The following is a 7,530-nucleotide window of genomic DNA, read 5'->3' as shown; positions in this document are numbered from 1 at the left end:
AACGTTCATTTTTGCGGCACAAACCAGCACAAACGCAGCACAAACGAATGGTGTATTTATTTTTAAAATTTAAGAACATGGGGTGCCAACTTCACACAGGTGGACTTGTTGGGGTGCCTGATATCTTCTCAGGGCTGTCTCCCTTCTCTTCATGTATCCTACTCCTATCTGTCAGTCTATTTAATATCTCGGCTCTTATTTTACTGTATGCACTTTCTCCCCTGTTGGGGTTCCCCTCTCTCCAATATTGAACTAAAAATCAATGTCACTCCTGCATCCCTACATGTTTCGCCGTACAAACGGCTTCTTCAGGGGATGGCGTGCAGGTTACCTGCACGCCATCCCCTGAAGAAGCCGTTTGTACGGCGAAACATGTAGGGATGCAGGAGTGACATTGATTTTTAGTTCAATATTGGAGAGAGGGGAACCCCAACAGGGGAGAAAGTGCATACAGTAAAATAAGAGCCGAGATATTAAATAGACTGACAGATAGGAGTAGGATACATGAAGAGAAGGGAGACAGCCCTGAGAAGATATCAGGCACCCCAACAAGTCCGCATTGTCAGTACTATACATAATTCCCATCTCTCCAATATCTGAGGAATTTTAAATTTAGAGTGGAAATAGATAAATATTTTAAAATGAACCATTAAAATGTATGTTTTATAAAAAAAACTAGTCAGTGAGGTGAGAAAAAGTCACACTTCGGTCCTAGTGACCACTGAACTTCATACAAAAAAGATATCAACACTTTCCCCCATAACAGTGACCTCTACAGTCCCCGCCACTTTAACAGTGATCTCCACAGTGCCCGCCCCTTTAACAGTGATCTCCACAGTGCCCGCCCCTTTAACAGTGATCTCCACAGTGCCCGCCCCTTTAACATTGACCTCCACAGTGGCCTCCTCTTTACCATTGACCTCCACAGTGCCTGCCCCTTTAACTGTGACCTCCACAGTGCCTGCCCCTTTAACAGTGACCTCAACAGCAGGCACCTCGGCTAAATGCCCGGGGGGTCCCGTGACCCCCCCATGTCGGCGATCGCCGCAAACCGCAGGTCAATTCCTGAGGCATCTGCGCTGCCTTCCAGTGAAGAGCCTGTGAGATCCAGCCCCCTGGATCTCACAGGCCCCAGAATCTGTATAAGTAATACACAGTATTACTCATGCAGCCAATGCATTCCAATACAGAAGTATTAGAATGCATTGCAAAGGATTAGACCCCCAAAAGTTCAAGTCCCAAAGTGGGACAAAAAATTAAGTGACAGAAAAAGTTAAAAAAATAAAATTTTCCCCCCAAAAAATTTAAAGTTTCAAGTAAAAATAAACAAAAATGTCATTTTCCCCAAATAAAGTTAAAAAAAATTGGTAAAAAAATAGGGGGAAGTATACATATTAGGTATTGCCGCATTCGTATCGACTTGCTCTATAAAAATATCACATGACCTAACCCCTCAGATGAACACCGTAAAAAATAAAAAATAAAAACTGTGCTAAATAAACCATTTTTTGTCACCTTACATCGCAAAAAGTGTAATAGTAAGCGATCAAAAAGTCATATGCACCCCAAAATAGTGCCAATAACACCGTCATCTCATCCCACAAAAAATCATACCTTACCCAAGGTAATCGCCCAAAAACTGAAACAATTATGGCTCTTAGACTATGGAAACACTAAAACATGATTTTTTGGGCTTCAAAAATGAAATCATTGTGTAAAACTTACATAAATAAAAAAAAGTATACATATTAGGTATCGCCGCTTCCGGGACAACCTGGTCTATAAAAATACCACATGATCTAACCTGTCAGATGAATGTTGTAAATAACAAAATATAAAAATGGTGCCAAAACAGCTATTTCTTGTTATCTTGCCTCACAAAAAGTGTAATATAGAGCAACCAAAAATCATATGTACCCTAAACTAGTACCAGAAAAACATTCACCCTATCCCGTAGTTTCTAAAATGGGGTCACTTTTTTGGGGGTTTTACTCTAGGGGTGCATCAGGGGGGCTTCAAATGGGACAAAGAACAGTCCAGCAAAATCTGCCTTCCAAAAAACGTATGGCATTACTTTCCTTCTGCGCCCTGCTGTGTGCCCGTACAGCAGTTTATGACCACATATGGGGTGTTTCTGTAAACTACAGAATCAGGGCCAATATTGAGTTTTGTTTCGCTGTTAACCCTTGCTTTGTAAAAGTAAAAAAAAGATTAAAATGGAAAATCTGCCCAAAAAGTGAAATTCAGAAATTGTACCTCTATTTTCCATAAATTCTTGTGGAACACCTAAAGGGTTAACAATGTTTGTAAAATCAGTTTTGAATACCTTGAGGGGTGTAGTTTCTTAGACGGGGTCACTTTTATGGAGTTTCTACTCTAGGGTTGCATCAGGGGGGCTTCAAATGGGACATGGTGTAAAAAAAAACAGTCCAGCAAAATCTGCCTTCCAAAAACCGTATGGCATTCCTTTCCTTCTGCGCCCTGCCGTGTGCCCGTACAGTAGTTTACGATCACATATGGGGTGTTTCTGTAAACTACAGAATCAGGGCCAAAAATATTGAGTTTGGTTTGGCTGTTAACCCTTGCTTTGTAACTGAAAAAAAATAAAAGTGAAATTTTGAAATTGTATCTCTATTTTCCATTAATTCTTGTGGAACACCTAAAGAGTTAACAAAGTTTGTAAAATCAGTTTTGAATACCTTGAGGGGTGTAATTTCTAGAATGGGGTCATTTTTGCATTGTTTCTATTATGTAAGCCTCGCAAAGTGACTTCAGACCTGAACTGGTCCCTAAAAATTTTAAGATTTGCTTCTAAACTTCTAAGCCTTGTAACATCCCCCAAAAATAAAATATCATTCCCAAAATGATCCAAACATGAAGTATACATATGGGGAATGTAAAGTAATAACTATTTTTGGAGGTATTACTATGTATTATAGAAGTAGAGAAATTGAAACTTTTTTATAAATTCTTGCTAAATTTGATATTTTTTTATAAATAAAAATGAATTTACCAGTGTCATGAAGTACAATATGTGACGAAAAAACAATCTCAGAATGGCCTGGATAAGTCAAAGCGTTTTAAAGTTATCACCACTTAAAGTGACACTGGTCAGATTTGCAAAAAATGGCCTGGTCCTTAAGGTGAAATAAGGCTGTGTCCTTAAGGAGTTAACAGTGCCCACCCCTTTAACAATGTCCTCCACAATGCCCGTCCCTTTAACAGTGCCCACCCCTTTAACAATGTCCTCCACAGTGCCCACCCCTTTAACAATGTCCTCCACAATGCCTGCCCCTTTAACCACCTCCGGACCGCCTAACGCAGATTCGCGTTCCGGAGGTGGCAGCGCTGCGCAGTCACGCATATACGCGTCATCTCGCGAGACGCGAGATGACGCGCTTTGCCGGCCCGCGCATGCGCATCGCGGGCCGGCAAAAGTTAGAGGGGGGTCACGTCAGCAACCTGCCAGCCAATGATCGTCGCTGGCAGGTTGCTGATTTTAAAAAAATCCAATCAGAAGCCATATAACACATCATATTAGTAAATATGATGTGTTAAATGGCTTCCCTACTCCTCTGCTGGTCCTTTTCGTCGGTTGGTCTCAGCAGAGGAGCAGGCTTCACAGTGAGTAGCACCAAACACTACACTTAGCCCAGATCACCCCCCTGCACCCCAATTAACCCCTTGATCTCCCCTTCTTGCCCCTGTCAATCACTAGTGAAAGTGAAAAAAGTGATCAGTGCAAACTGTCACTTTTTTTTTTCACTGGTATTGACTGCTAGGTTTTAGGGATAGTTTAGGCCCCTTGGTTAGGTAGTTTAGGGATCAGTTAGTGCCCAGCCCACCGCACCGCAGTCACTTATTCGCTGATTAGCGTATCGCTAATCAGCTTTTGTACTTTTATAGTATCTGTAAGTGATCAGAACTGATCACAGTCAGATCTATAATAGTATTAGTGTCATCTTAGCTCACCCTCCACCCAAAACGCAGTGTTTGCCCGATCAGGCCTGATCGGTCACCCACACGTGCGTTCGCCCATGCCCGCCCCGCCGCAGTGACAAAAAATCACTGCACAATCACTTTACACGAGCTGCGGCGATAAAAAAAATCAGTTTTGATATTTTTTTATCAACCGCAGCGGCCTCCGGTACTTCGCTAGCCTCCCATTTGTAAGACAGGCTTGCTTTTTTTCTTGAGTAGTCTCAGGGAATACCCCTAAATTTAGTTGCCCAAATATCAAACAGGGGCTATTCTTCTGAAGAGGCCTACAGGCTTCTGACCCAGTCGGATGAGGAATGGGAACCCTCATCTGATGAATCTAGCGGGTCAGAATATGAACCTGTAGAAAGCAGTGGCACTCTGACCCAAAGTTCGGACGAGGAGGTTGAGGTCCCTGATAGCACCAGGCGTACCCGGACCCGTGTCGCTAGACCACAGGTTGTGCAGGATCCGCTTCAAGGGCAGCAGAGTGGGGCTGGCGCTGTCGGATTACGTGGTGAGGCATACACCAGCAGCGCAGCCCTCCCTGGACCTAGTACCAGCACTGCCGTAGAACATGGTGAAGTGGTGAGCACCAGAAGGGCAGTTGAAGCTGGTATGGTGGCACGTGCATTAGTTACCCCGTCGCAGCCACCGCACAGACGGGCCCGTAGAGCCCCTAGAATCCCAGAGGTGCTGGCAAACCCTGATTGGCAGTCCCCAACTTCAGCCGCACCTGTAGTTCCCCCTTTCACTGCCCAGTCTGGAGTTCGGGTTGAGACAGCTCAGATCGGTTCGGCCCTGGGATTTTTTGAGCTGTTCTTGACTGCGGAGCTCTTGGACTTAGTTGTGGCAGAAACAAATCGGTATGCCACTCAATTTATATCCGCCAACCCGGGAAGCTATTATGCCCAGCCTTTCCGGTGGAAACCAGTCCAAGTTTCCGAAATTAAAAATTTTCTGGGCCTTCTCCTCAACATGGGTCTAACCAAAAAGCATGAATTGCGGTCATATTGGTCCACGAACCCAATTCATCACATGCCCATGTTCTCTGCTGCTATGTCCAGGGCACGATTTGAGGCCATCCTGCGTTTCCTGCACTTTAGCGACAACACCACCTCCCGTCCCAGAGGCCACCCAGCTTTTGACCGGCTCCACAAAATTCGGCCCCTCATAGACCACTTCAACCAGAAATTTGCAGATTTGTATACCCCTGAGCAAAACATCTGCGTAGACGAGTCCCTTATACATTTTACCGGGCGCCTTGGCTTCAAACAATACATCCCAAGCAAGCGCGCCCGGTATGGGGTCAAATTGTATAAGCTCTGTGAAAGGGCCACAGGCTATACCCACAAATTTCGGATCTATGAGGGAAAAGATCAGACCCTGGAGCCGGTCGGTTGCCCTGACTACCTGGGGAGCAGTGGGAAGACAGTCTGAGACTTGGTGTCACCCTTATTCGGCAAGGGGTACCATCTTTATGTGGACAATTTCTACACAAGTGTGGCCCTCTTCAGGCATTTGTTTCTAGAACAGATTGGCTGCTGTGGCACCGCGCGAAATAGTCGCGCGGGCTTCCCCCAACGGCTGGTTACCACCCGTCTTGCAAGGGGGAGAGGGCTGCCTTGTGTAACGAAGAACTGCTTGCGGTGAAATGGAGAGACAAGCGTGACGTTTACATGCTCTCCTCCATTCACGCAGACACGACAATACAAATTGAGCGAGCAACCCGTGTCATTGAAAAGCCCCTCTGTGTCCACGACTATAATGCGCTCATGGGAGGGGTGGACTTCAATGACCAGATGTTGTCTCCGTATTTAGTTTCCCGACGCACCAGACGCTGGTATAAGAAGGTGTCTGTATATTTGATTCAATTGGCTCTGTATAATAGTTTTGTTCTCTACAGTAAGGCTGGGAGAACAGGATCCTTCCTCAAATTTCAGAAAGAGATCATCGCGAACCTCCTGTATCCAGGAGGTTCCGTGGCCCCATCCACCAGTGTAGTTAGCCGTCTACACGAGCGACATTTCCCCAATGTCGTTCCTGGTACCTCAACCCAACCGTCACCCCGAAAAAGATGTTGTGTCTGTAGCAGGAGTGGAATAAGGCGTGACACCCGCTATTTCTGTCCTGACTGCCCTGACCACCCTGCCCTATGCTTTGGAGAGTGTTTCCGGAAGTACCACACACAGGTACACCTAGCATAGGGATCACATCTCACCAGGACAGGCACACAGGGCTATTAGGGCCCATTTACACACAGAGCTGCTGCAAACCTCTCCTTTCACCTGGGATAAAGTGCATAATGTACTTCGCCACATCTTTGGGCGATTAGCGCTTTGCACATTGTCCCATGGGGAAGGAGAGGTTTGTCCTATAAAAGGTAAAAAAAACAACACAAAAAAAAACACCAGTAAGCAAGAAAGTTAAAGTTCAGTTTCAAAAGTTAAAAAAAGTTTATATGTTCTGTTCTAAAGTTATTATAAAGTTAATAAATTTATTGCGTTGCGGCCTGGTTTTTTCTGTTTTGTTTAGTTTTTTTTACCTTCCAGGTGGACCAACCGATCGACTAGCTGCAGCACTGATGTGCATTCTGACAGAAGCATTGCGCTGCTGTCAGATTACACACAAGATGCGCTGCAAAACGAGATTTCTCCTCTGCAGTAAAAGATACGTTTGCCGAGGCATATGAGCTGAGGAGGTGGCGGTGTTCATATGCTTTGGCAAACACTTTGTATATATAAAAAAATATATATAAATCCCGGCAATGATTTATTCATCCACATCGATTGATGTGAATGGAGAAATCTGGTTTGCCAGGGCATACGAGCTAAGTGGGTATGGATGTTGGGCGGAGCTCCTATGTCCTGGCAGACGCCTTTCCCCTCCTTTTTTTTTATGGGCAGAGATTTTTTCATCCACATTGATCGATGCGAATGAAGAAATCTGTGCCGTTCATTTTTTTCTTACAGCCCAGAGGCTGAACGGAAAAAACAATCTCATTACCTGTATGCTCAATATAAGGAGAATAGCAGAAACTCCTAATGCTGGCCATACATGTAATGATTGCGGCGACCCTCAAATGCCAGGGCAGTACAAACACCCCACAAATGACCCCATTTTGGAAAGAAGACACCCCAAGGTATTCCCTGAGGGGCATATTGAGTCCATGAAAGTTTTAAATTTTTGTCCCAAGTTAGCAGAAATTGAGACTTTGTGAGAGAAAACAAAAAAAATAATCAATTTCCGCTAACTTATGCCCCAAATTTTTTTTTCTATGAACTCGCCAGGCCCCTCATTGAATACCTTGGGGTGTCTTCTTTCCAAAATGGGGTCACATGTGGGGTATTTATACTGCCCTGGCTTTTTAGGGGCCCTAAAGCGTGAGAAGAAGTCTGGGATCCAAATGTCTAAAATTGCCTTCCTAAAAGGAATTTGGGCACCTTTGCGCATCTAGGCTGCAAAAAAGTGTCACACATGTGGTATCGCCGTACTCAGGAGAAGTTGGGGAATGTGTTTTGGGGTGTCATTTTACATATACCCATGCTGGGT

Source organism: Bufo gargarizans, chromosome 3 (assembly GCF_014858855.1).
Source record: "Bufo gargarizans isolate SCDJY-AF-19 chromosome 3, ASM1485885v1, whole genome shotgun sequence".
Classification (NCBI taxonomy): Eukaryota; Metazoa; Chordata; class Amphibia; order Anura; family Bufonidae; genus Bufo; species Bufo gargarizans.
The sequence above is the reverse complement of the archived record's forward strand: the minus strand, read 5'-3'. Positions refer to the sequence as shown.